Genomic DNA, 16,630 nt, shown 5'->3' on the forward strand with positions numbered 1-16,630 from the left:
AAATCCCCTCTCAGTCTTTTCTTCTGCAGACTAAACAATCCCAGTTCCCTCAGCCTCTCCCCATAAGTCATGTGTTCCAGTTCCCTATTCACTTTTGTTGTCCTCCGCTTGACGCTTTCCAGTTTTTCCACATCCTTTTTCTAGTGTGGGGGCCAAAACTGGTCACAGTACACCAGATGAGGCCACATTAACGTCAAGTGTTTGTTAAGGGGGGCAACAGGAAAAGGGAACAGGGACACAGGCAAGGCTCTGCGGCATCAGAGCTGGGCAGGGAACACTGGGGAACAGACTGTATCGGCGTATCGAGATAAGCAAGACTAGTGTGAATGGCTTCGGAATACGTAATCTAATAGGTATAAAAATTGAACAGGCTACACTACTACCGCATGACATCATCAACAAAGTCCCCATTTGTGCCTGGATAGCGGCCATGCTATGGGAGGGAGGAATGCAGCAAGGACTCAGGATCAGTTGCCACAGATGGGGAAGTTATATGGGGAAGGGGGTAATGAGTGGGAGAGGGAGATCAAGAGTTAAAATAATAATATTTGGGAAACAAATGTATAATGAAGTGAAATTGAACAGAAATAAAACTTGAGTGGAGGCTCTAAAGCAACAAGGCTTTGGTAGGGATTCGGAGTTAAAGGTCTGGAATCCCCCACAGGTCTCCTCCCTCCCACTGACCCACCCAGCCCACTTCCTGGGTGCCCTTCCTCCACACTCCCCTCCCCTTCATCCCATTATTCTCAGCCAGCACCACCTCCTGGCACCTTGGGAGATTCTTGTGTTCCCTCCTTGTCTCTTACAACCTCCTCCCTCCCTGCTGATTCTTAGCTCTAACCCTGCACACCCCCTCCCCATGTACTGGCACACCAGAATTATCTACTCCCCCCTTCTCAGCCCCTCCCACAGCTCTGTTCTCCCTTCACCAGTGGGGTCCTGAATGTCAACATTATACGCTCTCCTATCAAAAGAGGAGCTCATCTGACTGTCACACAAGCCCATGCACGAGTCACACACCTATTTACTCCATTTAGAATTCTACAGGCGGCATATTTTCCTCTTACAATGAGGAAAAGGCATGAAAGCTACAGTGATTAATGTAGATATTAATGCACCTAATAAGGATACATTCGATGCAATTTTCAAATGACGGACGGCACCAAAAAGGCACATGTCCAAAAATTATACTAGTGAGTGGGAGATGAGGCAAAAAAAGGGGGACAAGGAAACTTGTCAAAACTTATATGATGAATAAAAGTACAAAGTTATTACTACTCAGGTTCTTAAGAGACCCCACAGCTTCTAATAACCCAAGGGAGAGGATTCCTTACCCAGAAAGACCACCGTCTCGTAGTTCTCCTGCATGACATCCCTGTAGAGGGCTCTCTGATCAGGGTCCAGCAGAGCCCCCTCTTCCCTGGTGAAATACACAGCCACCTCCTCAAAGGTCACCGGTCCCTGAAAGAGCAAGAATCCAACTCTCAGTACCTGCTGGCCCCTGAATAGTGGGGTTGTGAGTGGAACAGCAGCACCAGGGAAATGGAGGCTCCGGGAAGCACATGTTAACAGAGTCCCACCCCACCTTCCTTAGAGCAGCCAGGAGCCATCAGAGGGTAGAAAGAGAAAACCTTTGTGCCTCCCAGCTGACAGACGGAGGCAGGGTCATCACATTTATCACATACCCACTAGCCAGAGCTTGATACAGGAGATGGGGCTGTCTCTGGATCCTGCTGGTGGCTCCCTGGTAGGAGTCCCAACACTCTCCAAATAAAATATATGGAAGAAAGGGGAAGTCAAGAGTAAAGACTATGAGTTAGAAAGTCAGAATTGTAGAAAATTGGTAGGGAAGTTATCAGAAATCAATGATTAATCAATGAAAATAAGAAAGAAGTTTTTAAAAAGTATATTAAGTACAAAACAACTTGGTAGCGTTAAATTACTAGATGGAAATGGCAGAATTATCATCAACAATCATGCAGAAGAGGTAAAAGTGTTCAATAAATATGTCTCTCCTGGATTTGAAGAAAAACAGACGATGTAAGTCATAGACTCATAGACTCATAGACTCATAGGTCAGAAGGGACCAATCTGATCATCTAGTCTGACCTCCTGCACAAGGCAGGCCACAGAACCCCACCCATCCAATTTTATAACAACCCCTATCCCAGGATAGAGTTATTGAAATCTTCAAAATTGGTTTGAAGACCTCAAGCTGCAGAGAAACCACCAGCAAGTGACCCGTGCCCCATGCTGCAGGGGAAGGCGAAAAACCTCCAGGGCCACTGCCAATTTGCCCTGGAGGAAAATTCCTTCCCGACCCCAAATATGGCGATCAGCTAAACCCTGAGCATGTGGGCAAGACTCACCAGCCAGCACCCAAGAAGGAATTCTCTGCAGTAACTCAGTTCCCATGCCATCCAACAACTCCCCGCAGATCATTGAGCAGACCTATCTGGTGGTAATCCAAGATCAATTGCCCAAATTACAATCCTATCATAACATCCCCTCCATATACTTATCAAGCTTTGTCTTAAAGCCAGGAAAGTCTTCTGCCCCCACTACTTCCCTCGGAAGGCTGTTCCAGAACTTCACTCCCCTAATGGTTAGAAACCTTCGTCTAATTTCAAGTCTAAACTTCCTAATATCCAGTTTATACCCATTCGTCCTCGTGCCTACATTAGTACTAAACTTAAATAATTCCTCTCCCTCCCTAACGTTAACCCCCCTGATATATTTATATAGAGTAAGCATATCCCCCCGCAGCCTTCTTTTGGCCAGGCTAAACAAGCCAAGCTCTTTGAGTCTCCTTTCATAAGGCAGTTTTTCCATTCCTCAGATCATCCTCGTAGCCCGTCTCTGAACCTGTTCCAGTTTGAATTCATCCTTCTTGAACATGGGACACCAGAACTGCACACAGTATTCCAGATGGGGTCTCACCAACGCCTTGTATAACGGTACTAACACCTCCTTATCCTTGCAGGAAATACCCCGCCTGATGCATCCCAAAATCGCATTTGCTTTTTTAACAGCCGTATCACATTGGCGACTCATAGTCATCCTGCTATCAACCAGCACCCCAAGGTCCTTCTCCTCCTCCGTCGCTTCCAACTGATGCTCCCCCAACGTATATCCAAAATTCTTATTATTAATTCCTAAATGCATAACCTTGCACTTTTCACTATTGTATTTCATCCTATTTCTATTACTCCAGTTTATAAGGTGGTTCAGATCTTCCTGAATAGTATCCCTGTCCTTCTCCGTATTAGCAATACCTCCCAGCTTCGTGTCATCCGCAAACTTAATTAGCACATTCCCGCTCTTTGTGCCAAGGTCAGTAATAAAAAGGTTAAATAAGATCGGTCCCAAAACCGATCCTTGAGGGACTCCACTAGTGACCTCCTTCCAGCCTGACAGTTCACCCTTCAATACGACCCTCTGGAGTCTCCCCTTTAACCAGTTCCTTATCCAACTTACAACTTTCGTATTCATTCCCATCTTTTCCAATTTGACTAACAGTTCCCCGTGCGGAACCGTGTCGAACGCCTTACTAAAATCTAGGTAAATTATATCTACCGCATTTCCTTTATCTAAGTAATCCGTCACCTTCTCAAAGAAGGAGATCAGATTGGTTTGGCACGATCTACCTTTACTAAATCCGTGTTGCAATTCGTCCCAATTGCCATTGACTTCTATGTCCTTGACTACTTTCTCCCTTAAGATTTTTTCCAAGACCTTGCATACTACAGACGTCAAGCTAACAGGCCTATAATTACCCGGATCACTTTTATTCCCTTTCTTAAAAATAGGAACTACATTAGCAATCCTCCAATCATACGGCACAACCCCCGAGTTTACCGATTGCTTAAAAATTTCCGCTAACGGGCTCGCAATTTCACGCGCCAGTTCCTTTAATATCCTCGGATGGAGATTGTCCGGGCCCTCCGACTTCGTCCCATCGAGCTGTTCAAGTACGGCCTCTACCTCAGTTGCGGTAATATCCATTTCCATATCCACATTCCCGTTTATCATCCCTCCATCATCCCAAGGTTCACTAGTCTTATTAAAAACTGAAGCAAAGTACTTGTTTAGATGTTGGGCCATGCCTAGGTTATCCTTAATCTCCATTCCATCCTCTGTGTATAGCGGCCCCACTTCTTCTTTCTTTGTTTTCTTCTTATTTATGTGGCTGTAGAACCTTTTACTATTGGTTTTGATTCCCTTTGCAAGGTCCAGTTCAATGCGGCTTTTAGCCTTCCTCACTTTATCCCTACATGTTCTGACCTCACCAAGGTAGCTTTCCTTACTGATCCTGCCTTTCTTCCACTCTCTGTAAGCTGTCTGCTTTTGTCTAATCCCCTCTCTGAGTTGTTTGCTCATCCAGTTTGGCCTACGACTCCTGCCCATGTTTTTTTTCCCCTTTCTCGGGATGCAGGCTTCCGACAGTCTCCGCAGCTGTGACTTAAAGTAATTCCAGGCCTCCTCCGCATCCAAATCCACTAATTCCTCCGTCCAATCCACTTCCCTAACTAATTTCCTTAACTCTTTAAAATTAGCCCTCGAGAAGTCAAAAACCCTAATCCCAGATCTACATTTGTTTACCCTTCCATCTAGTTTGAACTGAATCAGCTCATGATCACTCGAACCAAGGTTATCCCCCACCACCATTTCTTCTACGAGGTCCTCACTGCTCACCAACACCAAATCTAAAATGGCATCTCCTCTCGTAGGTACTTCAACTACTTGATGAAGAAATCCATCCGCTATCACATCCAGAAAAATCTGACCCCTATTATTCTTGCAAGTACTCGTCCTCCAGTCTATATCCGGGAAGTTGAAGTCCCCCATAATCACACATTTCCCCTTTGTGTTTACTTCATTAAAGACATTAAAGAGGTCTCTATCCATATCCCAATCAGATCCCGGCGGTCTGTAGCACACGCCAAGCACTATCTCAGGGGAAGCTCTAGTTGCTTTTTTACCCAATGTGATTTTCGCCCAGACAGACTCTGTCTTATCCATTCCATCGCTTCTTATTTCGCTACAGTTAATGTCATCATTGATGTACAAGGCTACTCCACCACCTTTGCCTTTCTTTCTGTCTTTCCTAAACAGCACATAGCCTTCAATGCCCGTGCTCCAGTCATGAGTGCTATTCCACCAGGTTTCAGTTATCCCTATAATATCCGGTTTTACTTCCTGCACCAGTAACTCCAGTTCCTCCATCTTGTTACCTAGACTCCTCGCATTAGTGTACAGACCTTTTAATTTTCGGCGTTTGGCATCAGTGACATTCTTTCCTCCGTCGTGCAGCGACCTTTTACCACCAGCATCACCCGTTACTCTGGTTTCTCCACTATTCCTCCTTGGATCAAATCTTGGGACCACAAGGGTATCCCCTCTCACTTTGTTTACTTTCCTCTCCAGGTTACATTCCGGCGTGGAGATCTCCTGAACATCTCCCAACCATCTCCCCCAACTTCCTAGTTTAAAGCTCTCTTGATGAGGTCGGCGAGCCTCCATCCTAGAATTCTATTTCCCTCCTTGCTTAGATGAAGTCCATCCTGAGCGAACAGTCGTCTATCCGTAAACGCTTCCCAGTGACCGTACATCCCAAAGCCCGTCTTATAACACCACTCCCTAAGCCATCTGTTGATCGCCATAATCTTGTCACTCCTTCGTCGCCCCGCTCTAGGAACCGGCAGAATCCCACTGAAGATCACCTGAGCCTCGATGTCTTTGAGCCTCTTCCCCAGTCTGGCATAGTCCTCCTTGATACAGTCCAGCGAGTAACTAGCCGTATCATTCGTTCCCACATGAAGGATAATCAACAGATTCTTTCCCGCTCCTGCTAAGATCGTATTCAGCCTCTGGTCCACATCCTGTATCTTAGCCCCTGGCAGACAGCACACCCTTCTGTTCTCCCGATCAGGTCTAGTTACAGGCCTATCCACTCTTCTCAGTAAAGAGTCTCCAATCACGTAAACTTGCCTTTTCCTGGCGACAGTGCGATTCTGCGGTCTATCCCCCACAGCAGGTGCTTGCATTTCCTCTTGATTTGTATTCGCCCTTACAGTCCTCCTAGGGCTCACACTTGGTGTCGCCTCCATCGACTCCTCCCCTCTTTCTGCAGGACTAGCTGCTCGCCTCTTCTTCCTCGCCCTTTGTCCTTCAGTAGCCTGCTGTGCTCCATCTTGATTTCCTAACTCAGCAAACCTGTTCCTGAGTTCTATTTCTCCATCGCTGGCCCGTCTTTTCCTCTGCCTGGTTCTCCTAGTCACATGCTTCCATCGTCCACTTTCCTCACCCAGCAGCCCCTCCTCAGAGTCCTTTGGTCCTGCTTCTATCTGTTTGTCTGAGCTTGTCCCCTGCTCCTCGTCATGTCTGTGTTCCATCATCTGCTCAAATCCCCTTCTAAACTCAGCCAGAGTTTCCACTTGCATCTCCAGTCCTCTGACCTTTTCCTCCAGCAGCTCTATCATAAGATGTCATATCATAAGATGTTGAAGACGACAGTCTTTCCATTCCAACAATAACTCACGAGGACATTAAACAGCAGGTATTACAATTAGACACGTTTAAATAAGCAGGTTCTGATAACTTGTATGCAAGAGCTCTGAAAGACCTGGTGGAGGAGTGTGGAGGATTGTTATTAAGAACGGCCATCCTGGGTCAGACAAAAGGTCCATCTAGCCCAGTATCTGTCTAGCGACTGTGGCCAATGCCAGTGCTCCAGAGGGCATGAACTTAACAGGCAATGATCAAGTGATCCCTTTCCTGCCATCCATCTCCATCCTCTGACAAACAGAGGCTAGAGACACCATTCCTTACCCATCCTGGCCAATAGCCATTGATGGACTTACCCTCCATGAATTTATCCAGTTCTCTTTTAAACACTGTTACAGTCCCAGCCTTCACAACCTCCTCAGGCAAGGAGTTCCACAGGTTAACTGTGCGCTGTGTGAAGAAGAATTTCCTTTCATTTGTTTTAAACCTGCTGCCTATTAATTTCATTTGGTGACCCCTAGTTCTCATGTATTAATTAGGATGTGGAACACCGGGGAAATTCCAGAAGACGGGAATAAAGCTAATACTGTGCCAATATTTAAAAAGTGTAAAAGAGGTGACCCAGCTAATTACAAGAGTGTTAGTCTGACATCGATACTGGGCAAGAGAATGGAGCAGTGAATATGGATTTACTTAATAAAGAATTAAAGGAGGATAATATAATTAGTGCCTATTAACAAAGGTTCAGAGACAATAAAGCCTATCAAACTAACTGGATATCCTTATTGGGTGAGATCAAAAGTTTGGCTGCAACTAATAGTATTGATGTACATACCTAGACTTCTGTAAGGCATATGACCTGGTTCGGCACAACATTTTGACTAGAAAACTAGAAAGATACAAAATACACACGGCATACATTAAATAGATTAAAAACTGTGATAGTAAATGGGAAGCCGTGATCGAGTGGATTTCTTTCCAGGGGGTTCCCACAAGGATTGGGTCTTGGCACTGTTCTATTTAACATTCTTATTAATGACCTAGAAGAAAATATAAAATCATCACTGATAAAGTTTGCAGTTGCCACAAAGATTGGGGGTGGTGGTAACTAATGAAGTGTCAGTGGATTCTGGCTCCAGCATTGGGAGCCTGGAAAGTTTTCCCAGCCCTGGCTGGGGGGTTATTTCCTGTTCCACAGAGGGGAAGTTCCGTTCCCAACCCTTGTGGCTTGAAATGAGGCCCTATCTGACACTACACCCCACATTCAGCATAGTGGAAGGATTATATTATCATTAGGACATAATGATGAGGCATTTTGTGCAAGATGTGTCATGTGCGATGTCACCGGAAAAGTTATGATTTGCTGACTATGATTATCCTACCTGTGTGCATGGATCATATTTGTATCTGAAGTTATGGATATTGACTCTGTATCTGTATTTCACATGTGCTTACTCTGGGTAACACCTACAACAAGCCTTTCAGGCACAACAGTGAAGAAGCCAGACAGTGCTGAAGACTCATCAACAAAGACAACGGACCGTGGAAGAGCTTAGCCCCCCTGTGAATTTGTCAGCCAGCCTAGGAGTCATGGCTACTATGACTCAGCAGGGTATGTGACCAGACCACAAGACAATGAAGTTCATTTTGGTACCTGTATTATTCCACTAACTGAACTGGGAACTGAGTTTGGAACAAAGGGTTCCCGCCATATGGAAAAGCTACGTAAGGTGGAGTGTGACATCATCTCTTGGCCTCATTCCCCACACAAGGGAACTCCTGGAGCACCTGAGGAACAAAGACTGAAGTGGGGGAAGTGTCGGTCCCAGGCTAAAGGGATTTCTAGCTTGTGTATGGAAACTTGGGGGACTGCTTCTATCATCAATCAGGTGAGAAACTGCTAATTCAAATTCTATGCATTTTGTATGTTAGGCTTCTTTGAGTTTTTGGTTATTGGCTAAGTAATCTGTTTTGATCTGTTTGCTATCACTTATAACGACTTAAAATCTTTCTGTAGTTAATAAACTTCTTTTATGCTTTATCATAATCAGTGTATTTTGAGTGAAGTCTCTGGGGAAAATCTGAGCTTGGTTAGCACAAGCTTGTTGTACGTATCTTCCCCATATTGAGGGAAAGGAAAACTGTATTTATGAGCTTACATTATACAGATCCCTGTCTGGTATAAGATGGTATCATTTTGGATTTATATTACAGCAGGAGTGCAAGGCTGGGGAGCTGGGAAATTGGCTGATGTCTTCCCTCTGTCCTTGAGTGGTTTAGGTAAAATACTCAGGTAGCTTAGCTGGGTGTATGGCACCCACTGCTGTCGTGTGGGTGATAACAGGGCCTGGAGAGGCTGGCTGAATCTCCGGCAAAGCAGTGTGAGAAGAGCCAGCCCAGCTTGAGGGTTAGAGGGCACAAGGGTTCCCAGAAGCCCCCAAGACTGCACCCTAGGGTGACAGCCCATCACACCCTAGAGTACACAAGCCTCAGCAGGTTTGTCACATCCTGTCCCCTCCCCTTCCCCACACTAGATAGTTCCTGCCTCCCACCACCTCGAGCAGCTCCCACCCTCCTATGCATTTACTGCTCCTCTCTCTCCAATCAGAACCTACCACCAGCCCCTGATAATCCCTTACCTGAGCCAGCTCCATTGCAGACATTGAGTTCCTCCTGGGAGGATGGGATGATCTGGAGCGAAACCTGGACGTTATTCTGTAGCCTGCCAGGACGAGAAGGGCAATGTGAGAGCGTTCAGATGGGATATTTGTTCATTCCACAAGCCGATTCTCCCAGGATTTTCTCTGCTAATGGACATTCTAGGTTCTACCAAACTATGAAGCACAGAGTGACCTTATCCCAGTACAGGCCTAGCCCCCTCCGACCAGGGTGTAACCCTCTGAGACAAGGTGAAACTCTCCCAGGAAAAGAGTCTCTCTGTTACACTTATCAAGTTTGCGGACGATACCAAGCTGGGAGGGGTTGCAAGGGCTTTGGAGGATAGAATTAAAATTCAAAATGATCTGGACAAACTGGAAAACGGTTTGAAGTAAATAGGATTAAACTCAATAAGGACGAATCCAAAGTACTTCACTTAGGAAGGAACGAACACATACAAAATGGGAAATGACTGCCTAGGAACGAGGATCTGCAGCGGAAAGGGATCAGGGGGTCATAGTGGATCACTGCATCACTGCAGATTTTTAAAAGCAGGCTGGACAAACCTCTCAGGGATGGTCTAGATAATACTTTGTCCAGCCTTGAGTGCAGGGGACAGGACTAGATGACCTCTCGAGGTCCCTTCCAGTTCTGTGATTCTATGAACCAAAGGCCAGAGAAGAGCAGAATCAAAGGAGTCACTTTGGGGGATTCTCCCTGTCACTGTCCCCAAGGCAGCTGTCTCAGGTTTAAAGTGGTTTGATGCTCCAGCCTTTATACAGTCTCTCTTGGGAGTGCCCCTTTCATGGGCTGGGCCTAGTTTTAGTTTTTGGGAAGCATGACCCTGGGGGAGCTGAGACTGGGCCTCCTTGCCTCAGCACATCTTGTTTCTTTCTGTAGCTCCCCAGTGAATCCAAGTGAGTAGATACTCCTGACAGAGACTGTGAACATAAGAATGGCCCACTGCGTCAGACTAACGGTCCGTCTAGCTCAGTGGTTCTCAAACTGCGGGTCAGCACCCCTCAGGGGATCATGGGGTTACTACATGGGGGGTCACAAGATGTCATCCTCCACCCCAAATGGTGCTTTGCATCCAACATTTATAATGGTGTAAAATATATTAAAAAGTGTTTTTAATTTATAAGGGGTGGGGGCTGTCACACTGAGAGGCTTGCTATTTGAAAGGGGTCACCAGTACAGAAGTTTGAGAACCACTGGTCTAGACCATCCCTGAGAGGGGTTTGTCCAGCCTGCTCTTAAAAATCCCCAATGATGGATCTAGCTCAACGGCCAATGCCAGGTGCTTCAGAGGGAAATAACAGAGCAGGGAATCATCAAGTGATCCATCCCCTGTCACTCATTCCCAGCTTCTGGTAAACAGAGGCTAGAGACACCATCCCTGCCCATCCTGCCTGGGACACGGGTAGATGAGGTGTCAGCTCTTGCAAAATCTCCCAAGTCTTAACTGAACATGGACAAACGCACGGCTGGAACCAGTCTGGCTCCCCCGTGTTAGTATTGTTAAAACAGGTATTAGAATTATAACAGTGTGTTTAATGTTTAGACTTTATTGAACGCTTGCGAGTTGCTGCCAGGGTTAATATCTGACTAGTTGCATTGTGAGGCTCTGTAAGTCACCAGACAAGAGACTTTACCTAGGTGAAGTGCTGATTGGCAACCGAATGCATTACCCCCTGCCTGGCAGGAAAGGTTCATCAACACCAGAGAGACTATTGTGGGATGTTAAAGAAGACAAGACTGTTGTTGTGCTCTTCAGTTTCCTTTTCTGAGTTTGTAGCTCAGAGCACATGGCAGGAAGGGGGTAAAACCCCCCATACAGAAGGAACTGATTATCTGTATGCTGCTTGGACTCTGGAGGGAAAGGTTTCTAGGCATAAGCAAGAGATCCCCAGTTGCTTAGCGTGCGTTAGTCCTAAAGAATATGTAGGGCTTGTTCATTATAGAAGCTTCTATTACCTTTTGAAATTTAAGACTGTAACTCATCTGCATCTGCTTTATCCTACTTTAACTTTGTAAACAACTCTCGTTTCCTTTTAAATACATCTTAATACAGGCTATTACAAGACTGGCTACAAGTATTGTCTTTCTTGTGAGCTCTAAGATTCAATTGACCTAAGGAAGTGACTGGTCCTTTGGTACTGGCAGTAACCTGAACATCGCTGTGATTCGTGGGGTAAGGCAGTGGTTCTCAACCGGGGGTCTGGGCCCCCTGGAGGGCCACGAGCAGTTATCAGGTGGGCTGCCAAGCACGGCCAGCATTAGACTTGCCGAGGCCCAGGGCAGAAAGCTGAAGTCCCAGCGCATGGGGCTGAAGTCTAGGCCCCTGAGCCCCACCACCTGAGGCTGAAGCCAAAGCCTAAGCAATGTAGTTTTGTGGGGACACCTATGGCATGGGGCCCCAGGCAGTTGCCCTGCTTGCTCCCCCTAACACCAGCCCTAGTTTTTATACGCAGAAAACAAGTTACTGAGGCTGACGTGGGCCGTAGAGTTTTTATAGCATGTTGCGTGGGGAGCGGGGGTTCAGAAAGAAAAAGGTTGAGAACCCCTGGACTAAGGGACCATCTGTCACAAAGGTTGGCTCACCTGCGTGGTGAGATATATGAGATCACTCGGGGCACTGTCTGTGATTCCATGTTAATGCCATTACACAGCCTGAAGCGTTTACACTGGATACTTGGTTGGTGAAATCTCCATACAGACCTCACACCCAATTTGGGTTTGTTCCCTGCTTCTTACCAGTCTGCCTGAGGCTGGTGCTTGTGCTCTCGAGTCGCTGGGGACAGCGTTACAGAGACTTACAAGCACAACAGCAGCAATTGGCAGCAATGCAGAGCAGGCTTTACAGGGACACAGTGTGGGTCAAATGGTCCCCGAACTCAGACAAGCCCCAGTTCTCCTCCAGCGCATGTCAGCATCCCGGCAACCTTCAAGGGGGTTCAAGACTGCCACCCATTCAGTGATGGATCTGCGGCAGATCATCTCCCGCACCCCATGACCCACCTTGTCTCCTCAGACAGAGGTGAGTGACGGACAGTGCACAATGGATCCTGGGGGTAGGGAAAGGGATAACACCACACACCTTCTGGGGTCACCCCTCAGGAAGTAAAGGTGACAGACACTGTGGTGGCAGTAAAGGGGGAGGGGAGGGAGTGGGAGCAGCACCCTGAAGGGCAATGCTGCCAGTGGGTCTCCCCACCACATCAGGCACGGAGCTGATAGGGGGCCATTCCCTGGGCCTGGGTGCCTGTGAAGGGCTATTTAAACCCCACGCTGGCACAGGAGAAGTTAAACTGCTGCTTTAGTCTGGACTGGCCCAGCCCCTCCACACCTGCAAACCATGTCAGGACTGGAGCAGGAGTTAACAGGAGAGACCTACTCTTCTCTGGGGGGGGGTGGGGCAACCCTGGGAAGGGAACAGTCTGTGGAGCATCTCCAGCCCCAAGGAGAGGGTTGGCAGCATTCGGGGCTCTGGCCTTCCCTGAGGGAGGGTGGGGATCCCAGGAGCTCAAAGGGGGAGCAGACTGAAACTTGAGCTGCGGACCCATTAAACTCTGAAGGGGACTGAGACGCTCCCAAGGCTCTCAGAAGAGGGGTCCATATCCTGATGGGAGCTGTTCACAGTTCTTTCCCCATTTTTTCTTTCATTCCTTTATTTACCCTTGTTTGCTGACAGTCGGCTCTTTTGCTGTTTCACCTGGTGCCCCAAGAGAGGAAGAAAATGCCCCGAGGCCTCAGCCAGGGGGTTGAGCCTGACATACTAGAAGGACGTGCCCTGTAGCACCCCTGGGGCAGGGGACAGTTGGACTCACAGATCTGCACCCTAGAAGGCCTCAGCCCAGCAGTTGGGCTCCAGTTTGATGGGCTGGATGGCCTCTCCCTGGGGGCTGCCAGCAGCCTGGCACATGGAGTAGATACGGGATGGCCTGGGGAGCAGGAAGCAGGACAGCGTCCCAGACAGCACACCGAGAAGGGAAATAGATAGGCTACATGGGGGCTCTGCAGTGAACTCAGCACCCGTCCTGAAGGCCACTGGCAGAAAGTCGTCCTCTCCGTGGCCTACGGGAGTTAGACAGTGACACAGAGATCCCTTGGCAAAGGGTCACTTGGTCTTTGCCAGCAGCTCTCACCTGAGACCTGACAAACCCATCACAACAAACACATCGCTTGGAGGATGGTCCTGTGAGGTGTCTACAGAAAGCTCATCACTGGCCAAGACTCAGTGACTGAGAGATCAGCGTGTGGATCATATGTACGGAAGAAAGCATTCACACTGAAAATCTACTTTATGGACTCAACTGAGCAGCCTTGCTCCCTCCCAAACCATCAGTGAATAACCATCAGGACACCACAAAAGAACTAAAACTGGAGTGTGGGGGAGCTGAAGGTGGCGGACTGCGATGGGGAGTGTGGGGCAGCTGAAGGTAACAAATTTAATCATCCCAAATCCAAACTAGGAATAGTTTCAAGGCACACGTTACACGTGTATGAGGTGTAGGGGCAGGCCAGAGTGTATGGGGAGGGAGCCTGTTTGCAGGAGGGGCAGAGCTAGGGAACGGCTGCACCAGGAGCAGAAGGCCCAGCTGGCGCACAGACCATGTCAGAGATTTCTCTCCCTGGCTCTGTTACCAACTGCCCATGGCAAACACTTGAAAGAAGGGGAGGCCGAGCTGGAAATAGTGTCACGAGGAGGAGGAGGTGGAGAGAGACACTTGAAAGCATGACCATTTTTCCCATTCCCCTGGGACAAAAAGTAAAGGAGATGGGAGCAAAACTTCAGAATCACCCAGCACCTCGGTGGAGAGACCACTGGACCAGGACTATTCCTGGTTCTGCCACGGGCCTGCTGGGTGACATTGGGTAAGTCACTGCACTTCTCTGTGCCTCCGATTGCAAACTTGTGTGAGACCCACAACTGCCTATAGCGCTGCAAACATTGCTCTGTGCAAAAAGCTAGGAAATTCACGTATTAAAACTTTATGAACGCAGGATTTAAAGTTGCCTGAAGCTTTCTGGTGCCCCTCCAGAAGAGAGATCAGCAAATCTCAAATTTTTAATAATCAGGAAAGGCAGAGATAAAGTACATGCCAATGTAATCCTAATTCTGCAATTCGCAATGGCAGCAAAGCCCTGGGAAAGGCAACTTTCCGAAGCAAAGAGAAGGGGATAGAGCTCACCTTTGCTAAGACAGAATGTGGTTTTAGGTGAGCTGCGCTGTACTGGAGCTACTGACACCTGTTTTACACTCAGATACTGGGCCCGCTCCCCAGAAACAGCTGCACACTTGGTCAATTGAACACCTCTTCACCCCTTTTCACAACTCTTTCATCCTTACTCACAGAAGTTCCAGCTAACGTTCTACATTCACTCACCCATCGTGAAGCACACAGACTGCTCTCAGATCCCATCTCACTGATAACTATTCCCATGGCAAACAGTCCCGTTTCCTCCTGACAACATGCACAGCTCAGTGCAGAAATGAGACAGACTGGAAGCGAACGGTACAGATGCACTTCTCTCCTTTCATCGCACACATGGAGGACTCAGACCCAGATCTTCTGATATCACAATCACACCTCCACCAAATTGCTCCAATTAACGCCTCTACTAATCAGTGCAGTCCGTGCCCCAAAGTGATCACAATCCAAGCAGACAGTGGGTAGGAGGAAAACACAGAGCGGCTCTGACTTCCCCCAGGTCACCAAGCAGGTCAGTGACAGAGCCAGGAACAGACCCCAGTAACTCCAGCACCCCATTACACGCAGCTTGGAAAGGTCCCCAGACCCCACTGTATTAGGCTGCGGGAAGAGATGGTTTGTCCATGGATGCACAGGCTGTCTTGGCAGGGAAGCTCAGCTGCAGTCCCTGCACACAGCCGGGGGTGGGCTTCCTGGGTCGGGAGAAGTCAGTGTCCCTGTCCCCCCGCAAGCCTTCAAACTGGGACATGGTGCCCCCGTGCCAATCAGAGGGCACTAGTGTAAATGGTGCCCCCGTGCCAATCAGAGGGCACTAGTGTAAATGGTGCCCCCGTGCCAATCAGAGGGCACTAGTGTAAATGGTGCCCCCGTGCCAATCAGAGGGCACTAGTGTAAATGGTGCCCCCGTGCCAATCAGAGGGCACTAGTGTAAATTCTGTCCATACGAAGGGTTTGCACCAGTGCCTGAAACACCAGGGTGGCAGAGACCTTCAGTGCCCAAAACACCCCTAGAACTGGGCTCTCTTTCTAGCTCTGTCAGGGGCAGCCTGGGAGCCCTTGGACACGTCAATGTTTCTCCTCCCAACTTCAGTCTCTTTACCCAGCTGCCCACTGCCTGGGGTCTCCTCTCCCCAGAGCTGCTCCCCACTCAGATCTGGGTGGGGGTCCCCAGAGCTCAGGCCGTTCAGCTCGGGAACAGTCTGACAAGGGGGCTGGCAGGTAGGACAGGGACGGTTCCCCCCCCACGGGCCGCAGGGAGCTGGGGGGGGCAGTTTGAAGGGGGCAAGAGGGGGGGCTCTGTGGCTGTGACATGGGGGAGGGGCGGTGTGAAGGGCCGGGGGGGAGGGGCAGGTGCGAGACACGGACACACACTCAGCTCCCCTCCCATCGCTACGGAGGCCGCACCGGGACCCCCCACCAGCTTCCGGCCCGAGCCATGGCCGGGGGGGGGCTCGGGCCCAGGTGTCGCCCCCCCGCGCCCGGCTCTTACCGGCTCCGCCGCGCGCCCGGAGTCCCCCCCGCAGCGGCCGGAAGTGACGCACAGCGTGGGGGCGGGGGAGGGGACACGTGACGGTTGCGGCGGTTAGAGCCGTTGGAACGCAGCGCGGGGGGGAGGGGGGCGCTGTGAGGCGGGGCTGCCCCCGTTGAGGGCGGGGTTCCCCGCAGCCCCGCCCCTCGTCCCCCTCCCCCCGCTCCCTCCCGCTCCCGGCCCCTCCCCCGGGTTATAGCGTGTCCGCCCCACGCGGGGCCTGCCCCTCCCCCTCCCGCGGGGCCTGCACTGGGTGGGGGGCGTCATTAGCCCCGCCCTGCCGGGGGGAGGGGCAGTCCCTGTACTGGACCCTGCATGGAACGAGCTCACGGCCCCGAACGGGGGAGACGGGACCAGGGGCGGGAAACGGGGGGGTTCTGTGGCTGTGACATGGGGGGAGGGGCAGGTGCGACACACTCACTCACCTCCCCCCCCATCGCTACGGAGGCCGCCCCGCCCCCTCACTCTGCTGGGGGGGTGAGGGTCTCCCTCTTCCTCCCCTCACCCTGATGCCTTCTGGCTGCTCTGATGGGATGAGGTGGAACTATGCTGACAGCTGCCTCCATGTGAGTAGCCCTTCTCCCCAGTGAACGGTGGGGTTGTCAGGAGGCTCTCGCTCTTTCAGGGGCCGGTGACCTTCGAGGAGGTGGCTGTGTATTTCACCAGGGAAGAGGGGTTCTGCTGGACCCCGCTCAGAGAGCCCTCTACAGGGATGTCATGC

General features: G+C 49.6%; 1 long non-coding RNA gene across 1 annotated transcript; it reads right to left on the reverse strand.

The window, feature by feature from the left end:
• Positions 1-1,430: 1,430 nt before the first annotated feature.
• Positions 1,431-15,951, reverse strand: LOC115640201. The gene is made up of 3 exons (XR_003997842.1): positions 15,871-15,951; positions 9,147-9,229; positions 1,431-1,461 (listed from the first exon to the last, which is right to left on the reverse strand). It is a non-coding gene; the product is annotated as an uncharacterized LOC115640201 (long non-coding RNA).
• Positions 15,952-16,630: the final 679 nt, after the last annotated feature.

This window comes from Gopherus evgoodei, unplaced genomic scaffold, assembly GCF_007399415.2.
Source record: "Gopherus evgoodei ecotype Sinaloan lineage unplaced genomic scaffold, rGopEvg1_v1.p scaffold_240_arrow_ctg1, whole genome shotgun sequence".
Classification (NCBI taxonomy): domain Eukaryota; kingdom Metazoa; phylum Chordata; order Testudines; family Testudinidae; genus Gopherus; species Gopherus evgoodei.